General features: G+C 46.3%; 9 non-coding genes and 1 pseudogene across 9 annotated transcripts; all 10 read right to left on the bottom strand.

The window, feature by feature from the left end:
* Positions 1-4,989: 4,989 nt before the first annotated feature.
* On the bottom strand, positions 4,990-5,207 carry LOC130335075 (U2 spliceosomal RNA; annotated as a pseudogene).
* A 2,091-nt stretch (positions 5,208-7,298) lies between these two features.
* Positions 7,299-7,489, bottom strand: LOC130335081 (U2 spliceosomal RNA). The gene has a single exon (XR_008876777.1). It is a non-coding gene; the product is annotated as a U2 spliceosomal RNA (small nuclear RNA).
* Positions 7,490-9,582: 2,093 nt separating this feature from the next.
* On the bottom strand, positions 9,583-9,773 carry LOC130335079 (U2 spliceosomal RNA). The gene has a single exon (XR_008876776.1). It is a non-coding gene; the product is annotated as a U2 spliceosomal RNA (small nuclear RNA).
* Positions 9,774-11,865: 2,092 nt separating this feature from the next.
* On the bottom strand, positions 11,866-12,056 carry LOC130335078 (U2 spliceosomal RNA). Its single transcript, XR_008876775.1, has one exon. It is a non-coding gene; the product is annotated as a U2 spliceosomal RNA (small nuclear RNA).
* A 2,085-nt stretch (positions 12,057-14,141) lies between these two features.
* On the bottom strand, positions 14,142-14,332 carry LOC130335077 (U2 spliceosomal RNA). Its single transcript, XR_008876774.1, has one exon. It is a non-coding gene; the product is annotated as a U2 spliceosomal RNA (small nuclear RNA).
* Positions 14,333-16,425: 2,093 nt separating this feature from the next.
* LOC130335060 (U2 spliceosomal RNA) lies at positions 16,426-16,616 on the bottom strand. Its single transcript, XR_008876768.1, has one exon. It is a non-coding gene; the product is annotated as a U2 spliceosomal RNA (small nuclear RNA).
* Positions 16,617-18,702: 2,086 nt separating this feature from the next.
* On the bottom strand, positions 18,703-18,893 carry LOC130335066 (U2 spliceosomal RNA). The gene has a single exon (XR_008876771.1). It is a non-coding gene; the product is annotated as a U2 spliceosomal RNA (small nuclear RNA).
* A 2,090-nt stretch (positions 18,894-20,983) lies between these two features.
* On the bottom strand, positions 20,984-21,173 carry LOC130335059 (U2 spliceosomal RNA). The gene has a single exon (XR_008876767.1). It is a non-coding gene; the product is annotated as a U2 spliceosomal RNA (small nuclear RNA).
* Positions 21,174-23,252: 2,079 nt separating this feature from the next.
* On the bottom strand, positions 23,253-23,443 carry LOC130335054 (U2 spliceosomal RNA). Its single transcript, XR_008876763.1, has one exon. It is a non-coding gene; the product is annotated as a U2 spliceosomal RNA (small nuclear RNA).
* Positions 23,444-25,536: 2,093 nt separating this feature from the next.
* Positions 25,537-25,727, bottom strand: LOC130335042 (U2 spliceosomal RNA). The gene has a single exon (XR_008876752.1). It is a non-coding gene; the product is annotated as a U2 spliceosomal RNA (small nuclear RNA).
* Positions 25,728-25,931: the final 204 nt, after the last annotated feature.

Below are 25,931 nucleotides of genomic sequence, written 5' to 3'. Positions count from 1 at the left end.
CGTGATTAAAATCTTTTAGGCCGCAGGCCCACTTCAAAAGTGGGCCTACCTTCCTCCAAAGCTCCCGTGCAAAAGGGCAGTTCCAAAATATGTGCAGCACCGTTTCGTCCACTCCGCAGCCATCTCTCGGGCACTTGGCTCTCGCCACCAGTCCTCGCCTGTGCTGGAACTCACGAGTAGGGAGGCACTGGTGGACGATTGCCCAGGCAAGATCCCTGTGTACATTCGCCAGAAACTTCCCGTACACGTTCCGCCATACCTTTTTGGATCTTGCCTGTGTGAAATTGGACACTGCCAGGGTAACCTCACTCCGCCTGAGGACCTTTGATACCTTTCTCTGGTCCCCCAGTATGTCAGGCTCCAAATCTTGGAGACCTAGGAGCCTGACTGTCTTTTCCAACACCACATAATGTTTTGGGGGACACAGAAGCACCGGAGCGTTCAGAGGGATGCGCAACCATCTTTTAAAAACCATGCCCGCAGCGTACCTTAAAAAGCAGCTAAAAATGCCATCGGATTTAATAATTTTAAAACAGAAACAGAAATACTTTATGTAAAAGAAAGTAAAAAGGTTAGGAACATCTTTCCCGCCATTATCTTTACTTTTGTACATAAAATCACGCTTTAATTTCTCCATTTTTGAACCCCATAAAAAAGTAAAAACAATTCTAGTTACTTTTTTAATGTATAAAATAGATGGAGGAAATACCATGGCAATGTATAGCATAATAGGGAGTAAAACCATCTTTATTATTAAAATCTTCCCCTCCATGGTAAGGTTTCTAAGATTCCACATTAAAATCTTCTTCTCCATCTTAGCTATAGCTGAATCCCAGTTAGGGCTCCCATCATTGACCTGGTTAAAAACAATACCTAAAACTTTAATTTGATCCTGTTGCATTGTGACTCCTGGGGTGATGGATGAATCCCAGGAGCCAATATAAAAACAGTCACATTTATCTGTGTTTAGCTTAAAACCAGAGACCTCGCAGAAATAGCTGGTGTTCCTCAATGCCCCCCTCATGGATGGAGAGTCCGGGCACAGTATGGTGACATCATCCATGTACCCCAACACCTTTAGATGGGTCCCTCCTCCACCAGGTATCGGTACGCCTCTTACTACCCGGTCTTTTCTGAGGAGGGCCATCAGTGGTTCGATTGCGCAAATAAAAAGGAGTGGGGACAGGGGGCAGCCCTGTTTGACACCTGATAAAAGAGGAACACCGCTGGTTAAAAAGCCATTAACAGAGACTTGACTAAAACAGGATCGGTATAAAAGCATGATTCGGCTTAAAATCGTTTCAGGCACTGCCATCTTTTTAAGAACTAAAAACAGGTATTCATGGGAGACCCTATCAAAGGCTTTTTCAAAGTCTAAGGATAAAATTGCTACAGTTTGATTTCTATCCTTAAAATACCATAAAACATCTCTTAAAATATTTAGGGATTCAGCTATAGACCTTCCAGGTACCCCACAAACCTGATTTGGGTGAATTAATTTATGAATAAAAGGTTTAAAACGGACAGCTAATAACTTGGCTAAAACTTTATAATCAACATTTAAAAGTGTGATGGGGCGCCAATTTTTTAGCATATCCTTTTCACCCTTTTTAAAAAGTAATGATACAATCCCCCTCCTCCAGGAAGGGGGAAGTTCATTAACAATAAAAGTTTCTTTATACAATAAAACCATATCATCCTTTAAAATATCCCAAAAAGCTAAATAAAATTCGATGGGTAAACCATCTTCCCCAGGGGCCTTCCCACTAGAAAAACTTTTAAAAACAAATAAAAGTTCATCTAAGTTAAGATCACGGGATAAAACCTCCTGGTCTAAAACATCTAGCTTAAAATCAAGGGAATTAAGAACATGTTCTAAAAAGGATGGATTAAGATCTTTCTTATTAAAAAGAAGCTGGTAGAAGTTAAAAACTGCATCTAACATGCCTTTTGGAGTGGATTCACCCTCAAGGTTTTGGATGATATCCCTCCTATTCATCACTTTTTTAAAAAAGAAACGGGAACATTTCTCGCCCTCCTCCAGGTGCTGCACATGTGAGTTAAAAATGATTTGTTTCCCTTTCTTTTCTATGGCATGTTTTATTTCAGTTTTAAGGTTTAAAATATCATTTTCTACATCCATACCAGCTTCTTTCAATTTAAAAAGTACATTTAAACGCATGTTAAGAACATAAAACCACTGTTTTTCCATTTTTGCCTTCTTCTTACCTGCTTTGATAAAAAAAAATCTGATTTTAGATTTGGTGCCCTCCCACCAGTGCAGCATAGGCTCGTGGGGTTTTCTTTGTGATTGCCAGCACTGGTAGGTCCGCACAAACTCCTCTTTTATCTCAGGGTCCTCTAGGAGTGTGGTGTTTAATCTCCAGAGGCCCCTTTTTGCTTTTTGCTCCCCCTCTAGCTCCAGGCCCACCAAGAGGAGCTTATGATCAGAGAAGATATTCTGCTCGAGCGTGCATTTCAGGGGTTTAAAAGCTCTAGAGGAAAAAATAAAATCGATTCTGGAGCTCACTCTTCCATTGGACCATGTGGCGCCCGGGTCCTCCGGCAAGAGATCCTTCCAGCAATCTTTCAAATTAAAATCATCAATAAAATTTTTAAGCAGGTAAGAAGTGCGGTCTTTACGATTAATATCCCCACCCTGCCGGTGTTCCCCATCACGTATGCAGTTAAAATCACCTCCCACCAGCAGGGGGGAAGACCCAACACAAAACAGTGGTAAAATTTCAAATAGTTCTGCCCGCTCCTGTTTATCAGGAGGGGCATACACATTTAAAACACGAATTAAAAGTCCATTAAAATATAGATGAATTAAAAGAGCTCTGCCAGGCACAATCTCAGTTACTGTATGAATAGAAAAGGACTGGCCTCGGCAGAGCAGCCCAACACCCACAGAACGACAGTCATTTGCACCGGACCATATGGATGGGCCCAGCTTCCAGTCTTCTTTTAAGTCTTTATAGTCCATTTTACTAGGGATTCCACATTCTTGTAGCAGGCAAAGGTCAAAGTCACATGTCTCTAGATAAGAAAATAAAGCAGCCCTGCGATCAGGGCTCTTTAAGGACCTCACATTGAGTGAGGCAATTTTTACAGGGATAGGCATAGTTTATGGAGAGTCCGTGCTTGGAGAATCAAAGTCAATAATAAGCTGCGTACCGTCATCCCCCGCCTGCGGGGTCATCAGCTCCTTGATGTTCTGAGGGTCGGAGCTTGAGATCGATGATGCCCCGACCCTGAGCTCGCTCTCATCCGAACTACGGCACGCCGCTTTCCTTTGAATGTCTTCCTCTTCTTCTTCTCTTTGTCTTTTAAATGTCACACTGCTGTCCATATCCTCTGTGTTGCTCTCACTCGATGTAATCTCTGGCCCCCGGCTGATGGATCTGCGTCTTCTTTCATCATTTGACGACTGGAACTGCTGCACAGGGGCCTGTGAGGCCTCTTTTCCGGAACCTTTGCCGCTACCTTGGGAAGTTTTCATCGCTTGTTCCCCAGCAAGCGTTGCTGAGGACTGTTGCTCCAACTTCCCCATCGATCGACGATGGCCAGTTTTACCCACCGGGTCCACTGCTGGCGGGGCAGCAAACCCTGGTTTGGCGCCACTTGTCTTCTTGGCCCTGTCCTGTATAGGCGGAGTAACAGGACCGGGCTCAGACCTGGCCACCTGGCTCCCCTTCCGGCGGGCTTTCACCGGGGCCTCTTCGTCCGGAGCAGGGCGACCCTGGGCCAAGCCAGTACCTGGCTTATGCTGTAATTTTGGGTCCACCTTTGCCCCCACCGAGGCCCGTCGGCTGCCACCCGCCACAGGTGAGCCCCCTTCAGAAGTTTCGGCGGGCTCTTGAGCCAGGTAGGAAGTCGATCGACGTCTTTCAATTTCCCGGGCAGTAAACTCGATCACCCGCCCGGGCTTCGTGGAATCCCCATGGCCTCCCCCTAGCACTACCACCGGTGGGCCCCCCGATGGAGCACCAGAGGTCTTGGGCCTGGACCCATCAGTACCTGCCATCTGGGGTTTGGGCATCTTAAAAAAGGACGTCTTTTGTCCTGTCCCCTCTTTGGGTGGGCCCAGCCTTGACCCACCCATCGTAGTTTTTGCTTTATGGGGACAGGAATTAAAATCGTGATTTTCCTCTCCGCAGAGGTTGCACCTTATCGAATGGCTACATCTTGAGGCTATGTGACCTTCTTGGCCACACCTATTGCAGCGAATCACACGCTCCGCGCCGCAGGTCTCCTGGGTGTGGCCAAACCTCAAGCAATTTCGGCAATACATAGGCATTTGAGGATAGAACAGGAAGCCCCGAACTCTCCCGATGGCAAAATTTGGGGGCGGATGGCAAAGACCCCCAATACCACCGGGATCCTTACGGAGCTTGACCCAGAACTTCCTCTTGCCGTTCCAGAACCGCACGGAGTTCAAGATTTTGTTTGCGAATCGCACCTCTTCGCAGTATCGCCGAAGAAAAGTGGCTATATCCTCCGTGGTCACATGAGGGCTGTGCATAGCCACCACCAACGGTATATGTTCCTCACCATAGAGGAACTGGAACGAAAGACCGTCGAGTCGATCGTCCCTCTGGTCCGCACCAGACAAGGTTGCATAGATGTTATCGCAACACGCCGTGGCCGTGAAGGTGACAGTATACAGGCCACGGCTTTCCTGGTCATTTAGACACAGGATGTCCTCCCTATTGAGGCGGAAGTAGTCAAGAAGAATCACCTCCGCAATGAAGCGGAGGTTCTTCAACTGACGATGGCTCTCCGACACCTCTATGCGGATGGTATTTCGCATCGACATTTCCCCAGAGGGGAAAGCCCAGGAGAACGGCATCTTCCACACCCAGGGACTAAGCCCCTTCCCCAATAGCAGCAGGGGCTCGGAATCCCGCTATAAAAGCGGAACCCTTACCCAAGGCAGAGGTCGGGGGTACCCTAGGTGCTTCCGAAGCTACAGGTAACGCTCAACGTACCGAAAATGCCTTCTGAGACACAAGGTCCCAGAGACAGGGGGATCGCAACCCGTTGTCTGTGGACTAAGCCCGCTCCCCAATAGCAGCAAGGGGGTGAAGTCCCTCCGTAAGGAGAGACAATCCCCCAAGGCCGAGAAGCGGGGTACCACAGACACCTTCCGACCAGACCAAATGCAGATACTACACTTGATCTTAGCCAAAAGGCCGAGAAGCGATAACCGTGAAAGGGGCGGGCCCAACAAGGTCCCCTTCATGGGCACTATCACTGCTTGCTGTCAGGGAGGCTGCCAGACAATTTTCCATGCACACTCTGGGCTGGGGGGCAGTCAACCACCAGTACACACAGCAGAACCTAAACCCATACCATTATTGCTAAGCAGCAAGACAGGGGCCCATTGCACTCCCACGGGGCCTTTTTAAATGCAATCCATAACCCGGATTTGCCAGGAACCCTTCTTACTCCTCCTACTTGCATGTGACACTGGGCTTAGGATCTGCATAGGAAACACACACACAAGCACACACCTACCTTTGTTGCCTGCAGATGCCTCCTTGGCTGTCCCCAAACGGTATCAAACCAACACCCACGGGAAGCTGTAAGCATAGAGGACATGCCTGCACCCCATTGGACTTACCTGTGTGGGTTAAATCCGGGTTATTTGACAACCTATGGCGGTGATGGTTCTGCTCAGGCAGAGCAGTGCTGATGCTCCTCATAAAGCTGTCGCTGCTGTGAAGGTTCTAGGTGACATCACAATCCCTATGGTTACATACACAACAAAGCTGGGTTGTTGTTGTTTACACTCTGCAAGGCCTGTGGAAGTGAGTGACATCATAGCACTGTAGTTCTGAGGGTTCTAGATGGATGCAACAATCTCCTGTTGCTTCTATGAAGGCCATAATAGACGACATCACCAAACAGCTCCATAGTCACATACACAGCAAAGGAGAGATGTTGTTTACACCTAGTGATGTCAGTGGTATTGAGTGACATCACAGCACAGTGCTAAGGCTCCTGGGCCTGGACACAGCAGCGGCTGCAATATCTCAACGGAGAATACGTTTATATATATGTGTGTGTGTGCGCGTATATATATATATATATATATATATATATATATATATATATATATATTTCTCCGCCGAAATCACTTTTAAACCCATTTCCACCTTTTTTTCCCTTCTCTTCCTCTTACTTTTTTTTCACGTTTTTTTACGTTTTTCTCCTTTTCGCCTCTTTTCTGGGCGTATTATTCTTCTTTTTCTTCTTTTTTTTCGTCTAATGCATACCCCATCAGTGCAGCAATGCTTATTCAATACCGCCAGCAGATGGAGACACTGGGGGATAATTTTCTAAGGATTTATACTGATTTTTCCTGTCTGAATTTGTCGCACAGAAAGTTGCAGGCCAAATATGTGTGACATTTCTGCGGCTTTAGCTTCTAGAGCATTTTTACAACATTATACATAGGTGCTGAATACATAAAAAGCGACTGTTCAGCGACAGACAAGTCGCATCGGCTGAAAGTAGGCCAGAATGTCAGTCCATGTTGGAGCAGGTTTAGATACAGTCTAAAGCATAGATCTCAAAGTCTGTGCACAGAATTTAGCAAGGGCCTCGCACCTTCTGATGCATCAGGTAGGTGCACTATAGCATAGCCTAACCCTCTGTACTTTGGTCTATATTGATGCGGGACATAGACAGCCAGCTGATGACCAATCCATTAGTGCAATGGATGGCTGGAAGCATTTGTCTTTGCCTTTGCAATACCACAGAAGCAATGCATGGTCAATGTACAGCAATGACACACCTGTGTGAACAGCCAGGAGACCCCCCCATGTTATGTTACATAGTTACATAGTTAGTACGGTCGAAAAAAGACATATGTCCATCAAGTTCAACCAGGGAATTAAGGGGTAGGGGTGTGGCGCGATATTGGGGAAGGGATGAGATTTTATATTTCTTCATAAGCATTAATCTTATTTTGTCAATTAGGAACATTCAGCACCCACCCGCTATCAAGGCAGCTGCCTATCATGTCATGCCCTACCTGCACAGGTGTGCTGGCTACTCAAATGATCCAATTAAGGAGGCCATTTAGTCAGCAGCAGCAGAAGTCCTGTGCCTGGACGCTCCAACAGCGGCCAGACACAAGCAGAAGCAGCAGAAGCAGCAGCAGCACCACCTTTTGTTTTTTGGCTGCAGCAGCAGCAGCAGCAGCAGCAAGGCCCACAGGGCTGGCTAGCTGGCTAGCCAGCAAGCAGGTAGCAATGAAAGTAGGAATCTTTCTTTTTAACCCTGTAAGGGGGTGGTGCACTGTACCCGAAGATACTGCCATATCGGGTCAATGCATAGGGCGACGGAAGCAAGCTTCGAAATCGGCCCCCGTTCTCAAAAATCCATTTAATATATGGTCCCCAGATAGGGGACGTATCAGATATTAAACTGATAAGAACAGATACTACACTTGATCTTAGCCAAAAGGCCGAGAAGCGATAACCGTGAAAGGGGCGGGCCCAACAAGGTCCCCTTCATGGGCACTATCACTGCTTGCTGTCAGGGAGGCTGCCAGACAATTTTCCATGCACACTCTGGGCTGGGGGGCAGTCAACCACCAGTACACACAGCAGAACCTAAACCCATACCATTATTGCTAAGCAGCAAGACAGGGGCCCATTGCACTCCCACGGGGCCTTTTTAAATGCAATCCATAACCCGGATTTGCCAGGAACCCTTCTTACTCCTCCTACTTGCATGTGACACTGGGCTTAGGATCTGCATAGGAAACACACACACAAGCACACACCTACCTTTGTTGCCTGCAGATGCCTCCTTGGCTGTCCCCAAACGGTATCAAACCAACACCCACGGGAAGCTGTAAGCATAGAGGACATGCCTGCACCCCATTGGACTTACCTGTGTGGGTTAAATCCGGGTTATTTGACAACCTATGGCGGTGATGGTTCTGCTCAGGCAGAGCAGTGCTGATGCTCCTCATAAAGCTGTCGCTGCTGTGAAGGTTCTAGGTGACATCACAATCCCTATGGTTACATACACAACAAAGCTGGGTTGTTGTTGTTTACACTCTGCAAGGCCTGTGGAAGTGAGTGACATCATAGCACTGTAGTTCTGAGGGTTCTAGATGGATGCAACAATCTCCTGTTGCTTCTATGAAGGCCATAATAGACGACATCACCAAACAGCTCCATAGTCACATACACAGCAAAGGAGAGATGTTGTTTACACCTAGTGATGTCAGTGGTATTGAGTGACATCACAGCACAGTGCTAAGGCTCCTGGGCCTGGACACAGCAGCGGCTGCAATATCTCAACGGAGAATACGTTTATATATATGTGTGTGTGTGCGCGTATATATATATATATATATATATATATATATATATATATATATATATATTTCTCCGCCGAAATCACTTTTAAACCCATTTCCACCTTTTTTTCCCTTCTCTTCCTCTTACTTTTTTTTCACGTTTTTTTACGTTTTTCTCCTTTTCGCCTCTTTTCTGGGCGTATTATTCTTCTTTTTCTTCTTTTTTTTCGTCTAATGCATACCCCATCAGTGCAGCAATGCTTATTCAATACCGCCAGCAGATGGAGACACTGGGGGATAATTTTCTAAGGATTTATACTGATTTTTCCTGTCTGAATTTGTCGCACAGAAAGTTGCAGGCCAAATATGTGTGACATTTCTGCGACTTTAGCTTCTAGAGCATTTTTACAACATTATACATAGGTGCTGAATACATAAAAAGCGACTGTTCAGCGACAGACAAGTCGCATCGGCTGAAAGTAGGCCAGAATGTCAGTCCATGTTGGAGCAGGTTTAGATACAGTCTAAAGCATAGATCTCAAAGTCTGTGCACAGAATTTAGCAAGGGCCTCGCACCTTCTGATGCATCAGGTAGGTGCACTATAGCATAGCCTAACCCTCTGTACTTTGGTCTATATTGATGCGGGACATAGACAGCCAGCTGATGACCAATCCATTAGTGCAATGGATGGCTGGAAGCATTTGTCTTTGCCTTTGCAATACCACAGAAGCAATGCATGGTCAATGTACAGCAATGACACACCTGTGTGAACAGCCAGGAGACCCCCCCATGTTATGTTACATAGTTACATAGTTAGTACGGTCGAAAAAAGACATATGTCCATCAAGTTCAACCAGGGAATTAAGGGGTAGGGGTGTGGCGCGATATTGGGGAAGGGATGAGATTTTATATTTCTTCATAAGCATTAATCTTATTTTGTCAATTAGGAACATTCAGCACCCACCCGCTATCAAGGCAGCTGCCTATCATGTCATGCCCTACCTGCACAGGTGTGCTGGCTACTCAAATGATCCAATTAAGGAGGCCATTTAGTCAGCAGCAGCAGAAGTCCTGTGCCTGGACGCTCCAACAGCGGCCAGACACAAGCAGAAGCAGCAGAAGCAGCAGCAGCACCACCTTTTGTTTTTTGGCTGCAGCAGCAGCAGCAGCAGCAGCAAGGCCCACAGGGCTGGCTAGCTGGCTAGCCAGCAAGCAGGTAGCAATGAAAGTAGGAATCTTTCTTTTTAACCCTGTAAGGGGGTGGTGCACTGTACCCGAAGATACTGCCATATCGGGTCAATGCATAGGGCGACGGAAGCAAGCTTCGAAATCGGCCCCCGTTCTCAAAAATCCATTTAATATATGGTCCCCAGATAGGGGACGTATCAGATATTAAACTGATAAGAACAGATACTACACTTGATCTTAGCCAAAAGGCCGAGAAGCGATAACCGTGAAAGGGGCGGGCCCAACAAGGTCCCCTTCATGGGCACTATCACTGCTTGCTGTCAGGGAGGCTGCCAGACAATTTTCCATGCACACTCTGGGCTGGGGGGCAGTCAACCACCAGTACACACAGCAGAACCTAAACCCATACCATTATTGCTAAGCAGCAAGACAGGGGCCCATTGCACTCCCACGGGGCCTTTTTAAATGCAATCCATAACCCGGATTTGCCAGGAACCCTTCTTACTCCTCCTACTTGCATGTGACACTGGGCTTAGGATCTGCATAGGAAACACACACACAAGCACACACCTACCTTTGTTGCCTGCAGATGCCTCCTTGGCTGTCCCCAAACGGTATCAAACCAACACCCACGGGAAGCTGTAAGCATAGAGGACATGCCTGCACCCCATTGGACTTACCTGTGTGGGTTAAATCCGGGTTATTTGACAACCTATGGCGGTGATGGTTCTGCTCAGGCAGAGCAGTGCTGATGCTCCTCATAAAGCTGTCGCTGCTGTGAAGGTTCTAGGTGACATCACAATCCCTATGGTTACATACACAACAAAGCTGGGTTGTTGTTGTTTACACTCTGCAAGGCCTGTGGAAGTGAGTGACATCATAGCACTGTAGTTCTGAGGGTTCTAGATGGATGCAACAATCTCCTGTTGCTTCTATGAAGGCCATAATAGACGACATCACCAAACAGCTCCATAGTCACATACACAGCAAAGGAGAGATGTTGTTTACACCTAGTGATGTCAGTGGTATTGAGTGACATCACAGCACAGTGCTAAGGCTCCTGGGCCTGGACACAGCAGCGGCTGCAATATCTCAACGGAGAATACGTTTATATATATGTGTGTGTGTGCGCGTATATATATATATATATATATATATATATATATATATATATATATATATATTTCTCCGCCGAAATCACTTTTAAACCCATTTCCACCTTTTTTTCCCTTCTCTTCCTCTTACTTTTTTTTCACGTTTTTTTACGTTTTTCTCCTTTTCGCCTCTTTTCTGGGCGTATTATTCTTCTTTTTCTTCTTTTTTTTCGTCTAATGCATACCCCATCAGTGCAGCAATGCTTATTCAATACCGCCAGCAGATGGAGACACTGGGGGATAATTTTCTAAGGATTTATACTGATTTTTCCTGTCTGAATTTGTCGCACAGAAAGTTGCAGGCCAAATATGTGTGACATTTCTGCGACTTTAGCTTCTAGAGCATTTTTACAACATTATACATAGGTGCTGAATACATAAAAAGCGACTGTTCAGCGACAGACAAGTCGCATCGGCTGAAAGTAGGCCAGAATGTCAGTCCATGTTGGAGCAGGTTTAGATACAGTCTAAAGCATAGATCTCAAAGTCTGTGCACAGAATTTAGCAAGGGCCTCGCACCTTCTGATGCATCAGGTAGGTGCACTATAGCATAGCCTAACCCTCTGTACTTTGGTCTATATTGATGCGGGACATAGACAGCCAGCTGATGACCAATCCATTAGTGCAATGGATGGCTGGAAGCATTTGTCTTTGCCTTTGCAATACCACAGAAGCAATGCATGGTCAATGTACAGCAATGACACACCTGTGTGAACAGCCAGGAGACCCCCCCATGTTATGTTACATAGTTACATAGTTAGTACGGTCGAAAAAAGACATATGTCCATCAAGTTCAACCAGGGAATTAAGGGGTAGGGGTGTGGCGCGATATTGGGGAAGGGATGAGATTTTATATTTCTTCATAAGCATTAATCTTATTTTGTCAATTAGGAACATTCAGCACCCACCCGCTATCAAGGCAGCTGCCTATCATGTCATGCCCTACCTGCACAGGTGTGCTGGCTACTCAAATGATCCAATTAAGGAGGCCATTTAGTCAGCAGCAGCAGAAGTCCTGTGCCTGGACGCTCCAACAGCGGCCAGACACAAGCAGAAGCAGCAGAAGCAGCAGCAGCACCACCTTTTGTTTTTTGGCTGCAGCAGCAGCAGCAGCAGCAAGGCCCATAGGGCTGGCTAGCTGGCTAGCCAGCAAGCAGGTAGCAATGAAAGTAGGAATCTTTCTTTTTAACCCTGTAAGGGGGTGGTGCACTGTACCCGAAGATACTGCCATATCGGGTCAATGCATAGGGCGACGGAAGCAAGCTTCGAAATCGGCCCCCGTTCTCAAAAATCCATTTAATATATGGTCCCCAGATAGGGGACGTATCAGATATTAAACTGATAAGAACAGATACTACACTTGATCTTAGCCAAAAGGCCGAGAAGCGATAACCGTGAAAGGGGCGGGCCCAACAAGGTCCCCTTCATGGGCACTATCACTGCTTGCTGTCAGGGAGGCTGCCAGACAATTTTCCATGCACACTCTGGGCTGGGGGGCAGTCAACCACCAGTACACACAGCAGAACCTAAACCCATACCATTATTGCTAAGCAGCAAGACAGGGGCCCATTGCACTCCCACGGGGCCTTTTTAAATGCAATCCATAACCCGGATTTGCCAGGAACCCTTCTTACTCCTCCTACTTGCATGTGACACTGGGCTTAGGATCTGCATAGGAAACACACACACAAGCACACACCTACCTTTGTTGCCTGCAGATGCCTCCTTGGCTGTCCCCAAACGGTATCAAACCAACACCCACGGGAAGCTGTAAGCATAGAGGACATGCCTGCACCCCATTGGACTTACCTGTGTGGGTTAAATCCGGGTTATTTGACAACCTATGGCGGTGATGGTTCTGCTCAGGCAGAGCAGTGCTGATGCTCCTCATAAAGCTGTCGCTGCTGTGAAGGTTCTAGGTGACATCACAATCCCTATGGTTACATACACAACAAAGCTGGGTTGTTGTTGTTTACACTCTGCAAGGCCTGTGGAAGTGAGTGACATCATAGCACTGTAGTTCTGAGGGTTCTAGATGGATGCAACAATCTCCTGTTGCTTCTATGAAGGCCATAATAGACGACATCACCAAACAGCTCCATAGTCACATACACAGCAAAGGAGAGATGTTGTTTACACCTAGTGATGTCAGTGGTATTGAGTGACATCACAGCACAGTGCTAAGGCTCCTGGGCCTGGACACAGCAGCGGCTGCAATATCTCAACGGAGAATACGTTTATATATATATGTGTGTGTGTGCGCGTATATATATATATATATATATATATATATATATATATATTTCTCCGCCGAAATCACTTTTAAACCCATTTCCACCTTTTTTTCCCTTCTCTTCCTCTTACTTTTTTTTCACGTTTTTTTACGTTTTTCTCCTTTTCGCCTCTTTTCTGGGCGTATTATTCTTCTTTTTCTTCTTTTTTTTCGTCTAATGCATACCCCATCAGTGCAGCAATGCTTATTCAATACCGCCAGCAGATGGAGACACTGGGGGATAATTTTCTAAGGATTTATACTGATTTTTCCTGTCTGAATTTGTCGCACAGAAAGTTGCAGGCCAAATATGTGTGACATTTCTGCGACTTTAGCTTCTAGAGCATTTTTACAACATTATACATAGGTGCTGAATACATAAAAAGCGACTGTTCAGCGACAGACAAGTCGCATCGGCTGAAAGTAGGCCAGAATGTCAGTCCATGTTGGAGCAGGTTTAGATACAGTCTAAAGCATAGATCTCAAAGTCTGTGCACAGAATTTAGCAAGGGCCTCGCACCTTCTGATGCATCAGGTAGGTGCACTATAGCATAGCCTAACCCTCTGTACTTTGGTCTATATTGATGCGGGACATAGACAGCCAGCTGATGACCAATCCATTAGTGCAATGGATGGCTGGAAGCATTTGTCTTTGCCTTTGCAATACCACAGAAGCAATGCATGGTCAATGTACAGCAATGACACACCTGTGTGAACAGCCAGGAGACCCCCCCATGTTATGTTACATAGTTACATAGTTAGTACGGTCGAAAAAAGACATATGTCCATCAAGTTCAACCAGGGAATTAAGGGGTAGGGGTGTGGCGCGATATTGGGGAAGGGATGAGATTTTATATTTCTTCATAAGCATTAATCTTATTTTGTCAATTAGGAACATTCAGCACCCACCCGCTATCAAGGCAGCTGCCTATCATGTCATGCCCTACCTGCACAGGTGTGCTGGCTACTCAAATGATCCAATTAAGGAGGCCATTTAGTCAGCAGCAGCAGAAGTCCTGTGCCTGGACGCTCCAACAGCGGCCAGACACAAGCAGAAGCAGCAGAAGCAGCAGCAGCACCACCTTTTGTTTTTTGGCTGCAGCAGCAGCAGCAGCAGCAGCAAGGCCCACAGGGCTGGCTAGCTGGCTAGCCAGCAAGCAGGTAGCAATGAAAGTAGGAATCTTTCTTTTTAACCCTGTAAGGGGGTGGTGCACTGTACCCGAAGATACTGCCATATCGGGTCAATGCATAGGGCGACGGAAGCAAGCTTCGAAATCGGCCCCCGTTCTCAAAAATCCATTTAATATATGGTCCCCAGATAGGGGACGTATCAGATATTAAACTGATAAGAACAGATACTACACTTGATCTTAGCCAAAAGGCCGAGAAGCGATAACCGTGAAAGGGGCGGGCCCAACAAGGTCCCCTTCATGGGCACTATCACTGCTTGCTGTCAGGAGGCGGCTGCCAGACAATTTTCCATGCACACTCTGGGCTGGGGGGCAGTCAACCACCAGTACACACAGCAGAACCTAAACCCATACCATTATTGCTAAGCAGCAAGACAGGGGCCCATTGCACTCCCACGGGGCCTTTTTAAATGCAATCCATAACCCGGATTTGCCAGGAACCCTTCTTACTCCTCCTACTTGCATGTGACACTGGGCTTAGGATCTGCATAGGAAACACACACACAAGCACACACCTACCTTTGTTGCCTGCAGATGCCTCCTTGGCTGTCCCCAAACGGTATCAAACCAACACCCACGGGAAGCTGTAAGCATAGAGGACATGCCTGCACCCCATTGGACTTACCTGTGTGGGTTAAATCCGGGTTATTTGACAACCTATGGCGGTGATGGTTCTGCTCAGGCAGAGCAGTGCTGATGCTCCTCATAAAGCTGTCGCTGCTGTGAAGGTTCTAGGTGACATCACAATCCCTATGGTTACATACACAACAAAGCTGGGTTGTTGTTGTTTACACTCTGCAAGGCCTGTGGAAGTGAGTGACATCATAGCACTGTAGTTCTGAGGGTTCTAGATGGATGCAACAATCTCCTGTTGCTTCTATGAAGGCCATAATAGACGACATCACCAAACAGCTCCATAGTCACATACACAGCAAAGGAGAGATGTTGTTTACACCTAGTGATGTCAGTGGTATTGAGTGACATCACAGCACAGTGCTAAGGCTCCTGGGCCTGGACACAGCAGCGGCTGCAATATCTCAACGGAGAATACGTTTATATATATGTGTGTGTGTGCGCGTATATATATATATATATATATATATATATATATATATATATATATATTTCTCCGCCGAAATCACTTTTAAACCCATTTCCACCTTTTTTTCCCTTCTCTTCCTCTTACTTTTTTTTCACGTTTTTTTACGTTTTTCTCCTTTTCGCCTCTTTTCTGGGCGTATTATTCTTCTTTTTCTTCTTTTTTTTCGTCTAATGCATACCCCATCAGTGCAGCAATGCTTATTCAATACCGCCAGCAGATGGAGACACTGGGGGATAATTTTCTAAGGATTTATACTGATTTTTCCTGTCTGAATTTGTCGCACAGAAAGTTGCAGGCCAAATATGTGTGACATTTCTGCGACTTTAGCTTCTAGAGCATTTTTACAACATTATACATAGGTGCTGAATACATAAAAAGCGACTGTTCAGCGACAGACAAGTCGCATCGGCTGAAAGTAGGCCAGAATGTCAGTCCATGTTGGAGCAGGTTTAGATACAGTCTAAAGCATAGATCTCAAAGTCTGTGCACAGAATTTAGCAAGGGCCTCGCACCTTCTGATGCATCAGGTAGGTGCACTATAGCATAGCCTAACCCTCTGTACTTTGGTCTATATTGATGCGGGACATAGACAGCCAGCTGATGACCAATCCATTAGTGCAATGGATGGCTGGAAGCATTTGTCTTTGCCTTTGCAATACCACAGAAGCAATGCATGGTCAATGTACAGCAATGACACACCTGTGTGAACAGCCAGGAGACCCCCCCATGTTATGTTACATAGTTACATAGTTAGTACGGTCGAAAAAAGACATATGTCCATCAAGTTCAACCAGGGAATTAAGGGGTAGGGGTGTGGCGCGATATTGGGGAAGGGATGAGATTTTATATTTCTTCATAAGCATTAATCTTATTTTGTCAATTAGGAACATTCAGCACCCACCCGCTATCAAGGCAGCTGCCTATCATGTCATGCCCTACCTGCACAGGTGTGCTGGCTACTCAAATGATCCAATTAAGGAGGCCATTTAGTCAGCAGCAGCAGAAGTCCTGTGCCTGGACGCTCCAACAGCGGCCAGACACAAGCAGAAGCAGCAGAAGCAGCAGCAGCACCACCTTTTGTTTTTTGGCTGCAGCAGCAGCAGCAGCAGCAGCAAGGCCCACAGGGCTGGCTAGCTGGCTAGCCAGCAAGCAGGTAGCAATGAAAGTAGGAATCTTTCTTTTTAACCCTGTAAGGGGGTGGTGCACTGTACCCGAAGATACTGCCATATCGGGTCAATGCATAGGGCGACGGAAGCAAGCTTCGAAATCGGCCCCCGTTCTCAAAAATCCATTTAATATATGGTCCCCAGATAGGGGACGTATCAGATATTAAACTGATAAGAACAGATACTACACTTGATCTTAGCCAAAAGGGCGAGAAGCGATAACCGTGAAAGGGGCGGGCCCAACAAGGTCCCCTTCATGGGCACTATCACTGCTTGCTGTCAGGGAGGCTGCCAGACAATTTTCCATGCACACTCTGGGCTGGGGGGCAGTCAACCACCAGTACACACAGCAGAACCTAAACCCATACCATTATTGCTAAGCAGCAAGACAGGGGCCCATTGCACTCCCACGGGGCCTTTTTAAATGCAATCCATAACCCGGATTTGCCAGGAACCCTTCTTACTCCTCCTACTTGCATGTGACACTGGGCTTAGGATCTGCATAGGAAACACACACACAAGCACACACCTACCTTTGTTGCCTGCAGATGCCTCCTTGGCTGTCCCCAAACGGTATCAAACCAACACCCACGGGAAGCTGTAAGCATAGAGGACATGCCTGCACCCCATTGGACTTACCTGTGTGGGTTAAATCCGGGTTATTTGACAACCTATGGCGGTGATGGTTCTGCTCAGGCAGAGCAGTGCTGATGCTCCTCATAAAGCTGTCGCTGCTGTGAAGGTTCTAGGTGACATCACAATCCCTATGGTTACATACACAACAAAGCTGGGTTGTTGTTGTTTACACTCTGCAAGGCCTGTGGAAGTGAGTGACATCATAGCACTGTAGTTCTGAGGGTTCTAGATGGATGCAACAATCTCCTGTTGCTTCTATGAAGGCCATAATAGACGACATCACCAAACAGCTCCATAGTCACATACACAGCAAAGGAGAGATGTTGTTTACACCTAGTGATGTCAGTGGTATTGAGTGACATCACAGCACAGTGCTAAGGCTCCTGGGCCTGGACACAGCAGCGGCTGCAATATCTCAACGGAGAATACGTTTATATATATGTGTGTGTGTGCGCGTATATATATATATATATATATATATATATATATATATATATTTCTCCGCCGAAATCACTTTTAAACCCATTTCCACCTTTTTTTCCCTTCTCTTCCTCTTACTTTTTTTTCACGTTTTTTTACGTTTTTCTCCTTTTCGCCTCTTTTCTGGGCGTATTATTCTTCTTTTTCTTCTTTTTTTTCGTCTAATGCATACCCCATCAGTGCAGCAATGCTTATTCAATACCGCCAGCAGATGGAGACACTGGGGGATAATTTTCTAAGGATTTATACTGATTTTTCCTGTCTGAATTTGTCGCACAGAAAGTTGCAGGCCAAATATGTGTGACATTTCTGCGACTTTAGCTTCTAGAGCATTTTTACAACATTATACATAGGTGCTGAATACATAAAAAGCGACTGTTCAGCGACAGACAAGTCGCATCGGCTGAAAGTAGGCCAGAATGTCAGTCCATGTTGGAGCAGGTTTAGATACAGTCTAAAGCATAGATCTCAAAGTCTGTGCACAGAATTTAGCAAGGGCCTCGCACCTTCTGATGCATCAGGTAGGTGCACTATAGCATAGCCTAACCCTCTGTACTTTGGTCTATATTGATGCGGGACATAGACAGCCAGCTGATGACCAATCCATTAGTGCAATGGATGGCTGGAAGCATTTGTCTTTGCCTTTGCAATACCACAGAAGCAATGCATGGTCAATGTACAGCAATGACACACCTGTGTGAACAGCCAGGAGACCCCCCCATGTTATGTTACATAGTTACATAGTTAGTACGGTCGAAAAAAGACATATGTCCATCAAGTTCAACCAGGGAATTAAGGGGTAGGGGTGTGGCGCGATATTGGGGAAGGGATGAGATTTTATATTTCTTCATAAGCATTAATCTTATTTTGTCAATTAGGAACATTCAGCACCCACCCGCTATCAAGGCAGCTGCCTATCATGTCATGCCCTACCTGCACAGGTGTGCTGGCTACTCAAATGATCCAATTAAGGAGGCCATTTAGTCAGCAGCAGCAGAAGTCCTGTGCCTGGACGCTCCAACAGCGGCCAGACACAAGCAGAAGCAGCAGAAGCAGCAGCAGCACCACCTTTTGTTTTTTGGCTGCAGCAGCAGCAGCAGCAGCAGCAGAGGCCCACAGGGCTGGCTAGCTGGCTAGCCAGCAAGCAGGTAGCAATGAAAGTAGGAATCTTTCTTTTTAACCCTGTAAGGGGGTGGTGCACTGTACCCGAAGATACTGCCATATCGGGTCAATGCATAGGGCGACGGAAGCAAGCTTCGAAATCGGCCCCCGTTCTCAAAAATCCATTTAATATATGGTCCCCAGATAGGGGACGTATCAGATATTAAACTGATAAGAACAGATACTACACTTGATCTTAGCCAAAAGGCCGAGAAGCGATAACCGTGAAAGGGGCGGGCCCAACAAGGTCCCCTTCATGGGCACTATCACTGCTTGCTGTCAGGGAGGCTGCCAGACAATTTTCCATGCACACTCTGGGCTGGGGGGCAGTCAACCACCAGTACACACAGCAGAACCTAAACCCATACCATTATTGCTAAGCAGCAAGACAGGGGCCCATTGCACTCCCACGGGGCCTTTTTAAATGCAATCCATAACCCGGATTTGCCAGGAACCCTTCTTACTCCTCCTACTTGCATGTGACACTGGGCTTAGGATCTGCATAGGAAACACACACACAAGCACACACCTACCTTTGTTGCCTGCAGATGCCTCCTTGGCTGTCCCCAAACGGTATCAAACCAACACCCACGGGAAGCTGTAAGCATAGAGGACATGCCTGCACCCCATTGGACTTACCTGTGTGGGTTAAATCCGGGTTATTTGACAACCTATGGCGGTGATGGTTCTGCTCAGGCAGAGCAGTGCTGATGCTCCTCATAAAGCTGTCGCTGCTGTGAAGGTTCTAGGTGACATCACAATCCCTATGGTTACATACACAACAAAGCTGGGTTGTTGTTGTTTACACTCTGCAAGGCCTGTGGAAGTGAGTGACATCATAGCACTGTAGTTCTGAGGGTTCTAGATGGATGCAACAATCTCCTGTTGCTTCTATGAAGGCCATAATAGACGACATCACCAAACAGCTCCATAGTCACATACACAGCAAAGGAGAGATGTTGTTTACACCTAGTGATGTCAGTGGTATTGAGTGACATCACAGCACAGTGCTAAGGCTCCTGGGCCTGGACACAGCAGCGGCTGCAATATCTCAACGGAGAATACGTTTATATATATGTGTGTGTGTGCGCGTATATATATATATATATATATATATATATATATATATATATATATTTCTCCGCCGAAATCACTTTTAAACCCATTTCCACCTTTTTTTCCCTTCTCTTCCTCTTACTTTTTTTTCACGTTTTTTTACGTTTTTCTCCTTTTCGCCTCTTTTCTGGGCGTATTATTCTTCTTTTTCTTCTTTTTTTTCGTCTAATGCATACCCCATCAGTGCAGCAATGCTTATTCAATACCGCCAGCAGATGGAGACACTGGGGGATAATTTTCTAAGGATTTATACTGATTTTTCCTGTCTGAATTTGTCGCACAGAAAGTTGCAGGCCAAATATGTGTGACATTTCTGCGACTTTAGCTTCTAGAGCATTTTTACAACATTATACATAGGTGCTGAATACATAAAAAGCGACTGTTCAGCGACAGACAAGTCGCATCGGCTGAAAGTAGGCCAGAATGTCAGTCCATGTTGGAGCAGGTTTAGATACAGTCTAAAGCATAGATCTCAAAGTCTGTGCACAGAATTTAGCAAGGGCCTCGCACCTTCTGATGCATCAGGTAGGTGCACTATAGCATAGCCTAACCCTCTGTACTTTGGTCTATATTGATGCGGGACATAGACAGCCAGCTGATGACCAATCCATTAGTGCAATGGATGGCTGGAAGCATTTGTCTTTGCCTTTGCAATACCACAGAAGCAATGCATGGTCAATGTACAGCAATGACACACCTGTGTGAACAGCCAGGAGACCCCCCCATGTTATGTTACATAGTTACATAGTTAGTACGGTCGAAAAAAGACATATGTCCATCAAGTTCAACCAGGGAATTAAGGGGTAGGGGTGTGGCGCGATATTGGGGAAGGGATGAGATTTTATATTTCTTCATAAGCATTAATCTTATTTTGTCAATTAGGAACATTCAGCACCCACCCGCTATCAAGGCAGCTGCCTATCATGTCATGCCCTACCTGCACAGGTGTGCTGGCTACTCAAATGATCCAATTAAGGAGGCCATTTAGTCAGCAGCAGCAGAAGTCCTGTGCCTGGACGCTCCAACAGCGGCCAGACACAAGCAGAAGCAGCAGAAGCAGCAGCAGCACCACCTTTTGTTTTTTGGCTGCAGCAGCAGCAGCAGCAGCAGCAGAGGCCCACAGGGCTGGCTAGCTGGCTAGCCAGCAAGCAGGTAGCAATGAAAGTAGGAATCTTTCTTTTTAACCCTGTAAGGGGGTGGTGCACTGTACCCGAAGATACTGCCATATCGGGTCAATGCATAGGGCGACGGAAGCAAGCTCGAAATCGGCCCCCGTTCTCAAAAATCCATTTAATATATGGTCCCCAGATAGGGGACGTATCAGATATTAAACTGATAAGAACAGATACTACACTTGATCTTAGCCAAAAGGCCGAGAAGCGATAACCGTGAAAGGGGCGGGCCCAACAAGGTCCCCTTCATGGGCACTATCACTGCTTGCTGTCAGGGAGGCTGCCAGACAATTTTCCATGCACACTCTGGGCTGGGGGGCAGTCAACCACCAGTACACACAGCAGAACCTAAACCCATACCATTATTGCTAAGCAGCAAGACAGGGGCCCATTGCACTCCCACGGGGCCTTTTTAAATGCAATCCATAACCCGGATTTGCCAGGAACCCTTCTTACTCCTCCTACTTGCATGTGACACTGGGCTTAGGATCTGCATAGGAAACACACACACAAGCACACACCTACCTTTGTTGCCTGCAGATGCCTCCTTGGCTGTCCCCAAACGGTATCAAACCAACACCCACGGGAAGCTGTAAGCATAGAGGACATGCCTGCACCCCATTGGACTTACCTGTGTGGGTTAAATCCGGGTTATTTGACAACCTATGGCGGTGATGGTTCTGCTCAGGCAGAGCAGTGCTGATGCTCCTCATAAAGCTGTCGCTGCTGTGAAGGTTCTAGGTGACATCACAATCCCTATGGTTACATACACAACAAAGCTGGGTTGTTGTTGTTTACACTCTGCAAGGCCTGTGGAAGTGAGTGACATCATAGCACTGTAGTTCTGAGGGTTCTAGATGGATGCAACAATCTCCTGTTGCTTCTATGAAGGCCATAATAGACGACATCACCAAACAGCTCCATAGTCACATACACAGCAAAGGAGAGATGTTGTTTACACCTAGTGATGTCAGTGGTATTGAGTGACATCACAGCACAGTGCTAAGGCTCCTGGGCCTGGACACAGCAGCGGCTGCAATATCTCAACGGAGAATACGTTTATATATATGTGTGTGTGTGCGCGTATATATATATATATATATATATATATATATATATATATATATATTCTCCGCCGAAATCACTTTTAAACCCATTTCCACCTTTTTTTCCCTTCTCTTCCTCTTACTTTTTTTTCACGTTTTTTTACGTTTTTCTCCTTTTCGCCTCTTTTCTGGGCGTATTATTCTTCTTTTTCTTCTTTTTTTTCGTCTAATGCATACCCCATCAGTGCAGCAATGCTTATTCAATACCGCCAGCAGATGGAGACACTGGGGGATAATTTTCTAAGGATTTATACTGATTTTTCCTGTCTGAATTTGTCGCACAGAAAGTTGCAGGCCAAATATGTGTGACATTTCTGCGACTTTAGCTTCTAGAGCATTTTTACAACATTATACATAGGTGCTGAATACATAAAAAGCGACTGTTCAGCGACAGACAAGTCGCATCGGCTGAAAGTAGGCCAGAATGTCAGTCCATGTTGGAGCAGGTTTAGATACAGTCTAAAGCATAGATCTCAAAGTCTGTGCACAGAATTTAGCAAGGGCCTCGCACCTTCTGATGCATCAGGTAGGTGCACTATAGCATAGCCTAACCCTCTGTACTTTGGTCTATATTGATGCGGGACATAGACAGCCAGCTGATGACCAATCCATTAGTGCAATGGATGGCTGGAAGCATTTGTCTTTGCCTTTGCAATACCACAGAAGCAATGCATGGTCAATGTACAGCAATGACACACCTGTGTGAACAGCCAGGAGACCCCCCCATGTTATGTTACATAGTTACATAGTTAGTACGGTCGAAAAAAGACATATGTCCATCAAGTTCAACCAGGGAATTAAGGGGTAGGGGTGTGGCGCGATATTGGGGAAGGGATGAGATTTTATATTTCTTCATAAGCATTAATCTTATTTTGTCAATTAGGAACATTCAGCACCCACCCGCTATCAAGGCAGCTGCCTATCATGTCATGCCCTACCTGCACAGGTGTGCTGGCTACTCAAATGATCCAATTAAGGAGGCCATTTAGTCAGCAGCAGCAGAAGTCCTGTGCCTGGACGCTCCAACAGCGGCCAGACACAAGCAGAAGCAGCAGCAGCACCACCTTTTGTTTTTTGGCTGCAGCAGCAGCAGCAGCAGCAGCAAGGCCCACAGGGCTGGCTAGCTGGCTAGCCAGCAAGCAGGTAGCAATGAAAGTAGGAATCTTTCTTTTTAACCCTGTAAGGGGGTGGTGCACTGTACCCGAAGATACTGCCATATCGGGTCAATGCATAGGGCGACGGAAGCAAGCTTCGAAATCGGCCCCCGTTCTCAAAAATCCATTTAATATATGGTCCCCAGATAGGGGACGTATCAGATATTAAACTGATAAGAACAGATACTACACTTGATCTTAGCCAAAAGGCCGAGAAGCGATAACCGTGAAAGGGGCGGGCCCAACAAGGTCCCCTTCATGGGCACTATCACTGCTTGCTGTCAGGGAGGCTGCCAGACAATTTTCCATGCACACTCTGGGCTGGGGGGCAGTCAACCACCAGTACACACAGCAGAACCTAAACCCATACCATTATTGCTAAGCAGCAAGACAGGGGCCCATTGCACTCCCACGGGGCCTTTTTAAATGCAATCCATAACCCGGATTTGCCAGGAACCCTTCTTACTCCTCCTACTTGCATGTGACACTGGGCTTAGGATCTGCATAGGAAACACACACACAAGCACACACCTACCTTTGTTGCCTGCAGATGCCTCCTTGGCTGTCCCCAAACGGTATCAAACCAACACCCACGGGAAGCTGTAAGCATAGAGGACATGCCTGCACCCCATTGGACTTACCTGTGTGGGTTAAATCCGGGTTATTTGACAACCTATGGCGGTGATGGTTCTGCTCAGGCAGAGCAGTGCTGATGCTCCTCATAAAGCTGTCGCTGCTGTGAAGGTTCTAGGTGACATCACAATCCCTATGGTTACATACACGACAAAGCTGGGTTGTTGTTGTTTACACTCTGCAAGGCCTGTGGAAGTGAGTGACATCATAGCACTGTAGTTCTGAGGGTTCTAGATGGATGCAACAATCTCCTGTTGCTTCTATGAAGGCCATAATAGACGACATCACCAAACAGCTCCATAGTCACATACACAGCAAAGGAGAGATGTTGTTTACACCTAGTGATGTCAGTGGTATTGAGTGACATCACAGCACAGTGCTAAGGCTCCTGGGCCTGGACACAGCAGCGGCTGCAATATCTCAACGGAGAATACGTTTATATATATGTGTGTGTGTGCGCGTATATATATATATATATATATATATATATATATATATATATATATATATTTCTCCGCCGAAATCACTTTTAAACCCATTTCCACCTTTTTTTCCCTTCTCTTCCTCTTACTTTTTTTTCACGTTTTTTTACGTTTTTCTCCTTTTCGCCTCTTTTCTGGGCGTATTATTCTTCTTTTTCTTCTTTTTTTTCGTCTAATGCATACCCCATCAGTGCAGCAATGCTTATTCAATACCGCCAGCAGATGGAGACACTGGGGGATAATTTTCTAAGGATTTATACTGATTTTTCCTGTCTGAATTTGTCGCACAGAAAGTTGCAGGCCAAATATGTGTGACATTTCTGCGACTTTAGCTTCTAGAGCATTTTTACAACATTATACATAGGTGCTGAATACATAAAAAGCGACTGTTCAGCGACAGACAAGTCGCATCGGCTGAAAGTAGGCCAGAATGTCAGTCCATGTTGGAGCAGGTTTAGATACAGTCTAAAGCATAGATCTCAAAGTCTGTGCACAGAATTTAGCAAGGGCCTCGCACCTTCTGATGCATCAGGTAGGTGCACTATAGCATAGCCTAACCCTCTGTACTTTGGTCTATATTGATGCGGGACATAGACAGCCAGCTGATGACCAATCCATTAGTGCAATGGATGGCTGGAAGCATTTGTCTTTGCCTTTGCAATACCACAGAAGCAATGCATGGTCAATGTACAGCAATGACACACCTGTGTGAACAGCCAGGAGACCCCCCCATGTTATGTTACATAGTTACATAGTTAGTACGGTCGAAAAAAGACATATGTCCATCAAGTTCAACCAGGGAATTAAGGGGTAGGGGTGTGGCGCGATATTGGGGAAGGGATGAGATTTTATATTTCTTCATAAGCATTAATCTTATTTTGTCAATTAGGAACATTCAGCACCCACCCGCTATCAAGGCAGCTGCCTATCATGTCATGCCCTACCTGCACAGGTGTGCTGGCTACTCAAATGATCCAATTAAGGAGGCCATTTAGTCAGCAGCAGCAGAAGTCCTGTGCCTGGACGCTCCAACAGCGGCCAGACACAAGCAGAAGCAGCAGAAGCAGCAGCAGCACCACCTTTTGTTTTTTGGCTGCAGCAGCAGCAGCAGCAGCAGCAAGGCCCACAGGGCTGGCTAGCTGGCTAGCCAGCAAGCAGGTAGCAATGAAAGTAGGAATCTTTCTTTTTAACCCTGTAAGGGGGTGGTGCACTGTACCCGAAGATACTGCCATATCGGGTCAATGCATAGGGCGACGGAAGCAAGCTTCGAAATCGGCCCCCGTTCTCAAAAATCCATTTAATATATGGTCCCCAGATAGGGGACGTATCAGATATTAAACTGATAAGAACAGATACTACACTTGATCTTAGCCAAAAGGCCGAGAAGCGATAACCGTGAAAGGGGCGGGCCCAACAAGGTCCCCTTCATGGGCACTATCACTGCTTGCTGTCAGGGAGGCTGCCAGACAATTTTCCATGCACACTCTGGGCTGGGGGGCAGTCAACCACCAGTACACACAGCAGAACCTAAACCCATACCATTATTGCTAAGCAGCAAGACAGGGGCCCATTGCACTCCCACGGGGCCTTTTTAA

The sequence above is a fragment of the Hyla sarda genome, unplaced genomic scaffold, assembly GCF_029499605.1.
Source record: "Hyla sarda isolate aHylSar1 unplaced genomic scaffold, aHylSar1.hap1 scaffold_447, whole genome shotgun sequence".
In the NCBI taxonomy this organism is placed as follows: Eukaryota; Metazoa; Chordata; class Amphibia; order Anura; family Hylidae; genus Hyla; species Hyla sarda.
The sequence above is the reverse complement of the archived record's forward strand: the minus strand, read 5'-3'. Positions and strand labels throughout refer to the sequence as shown.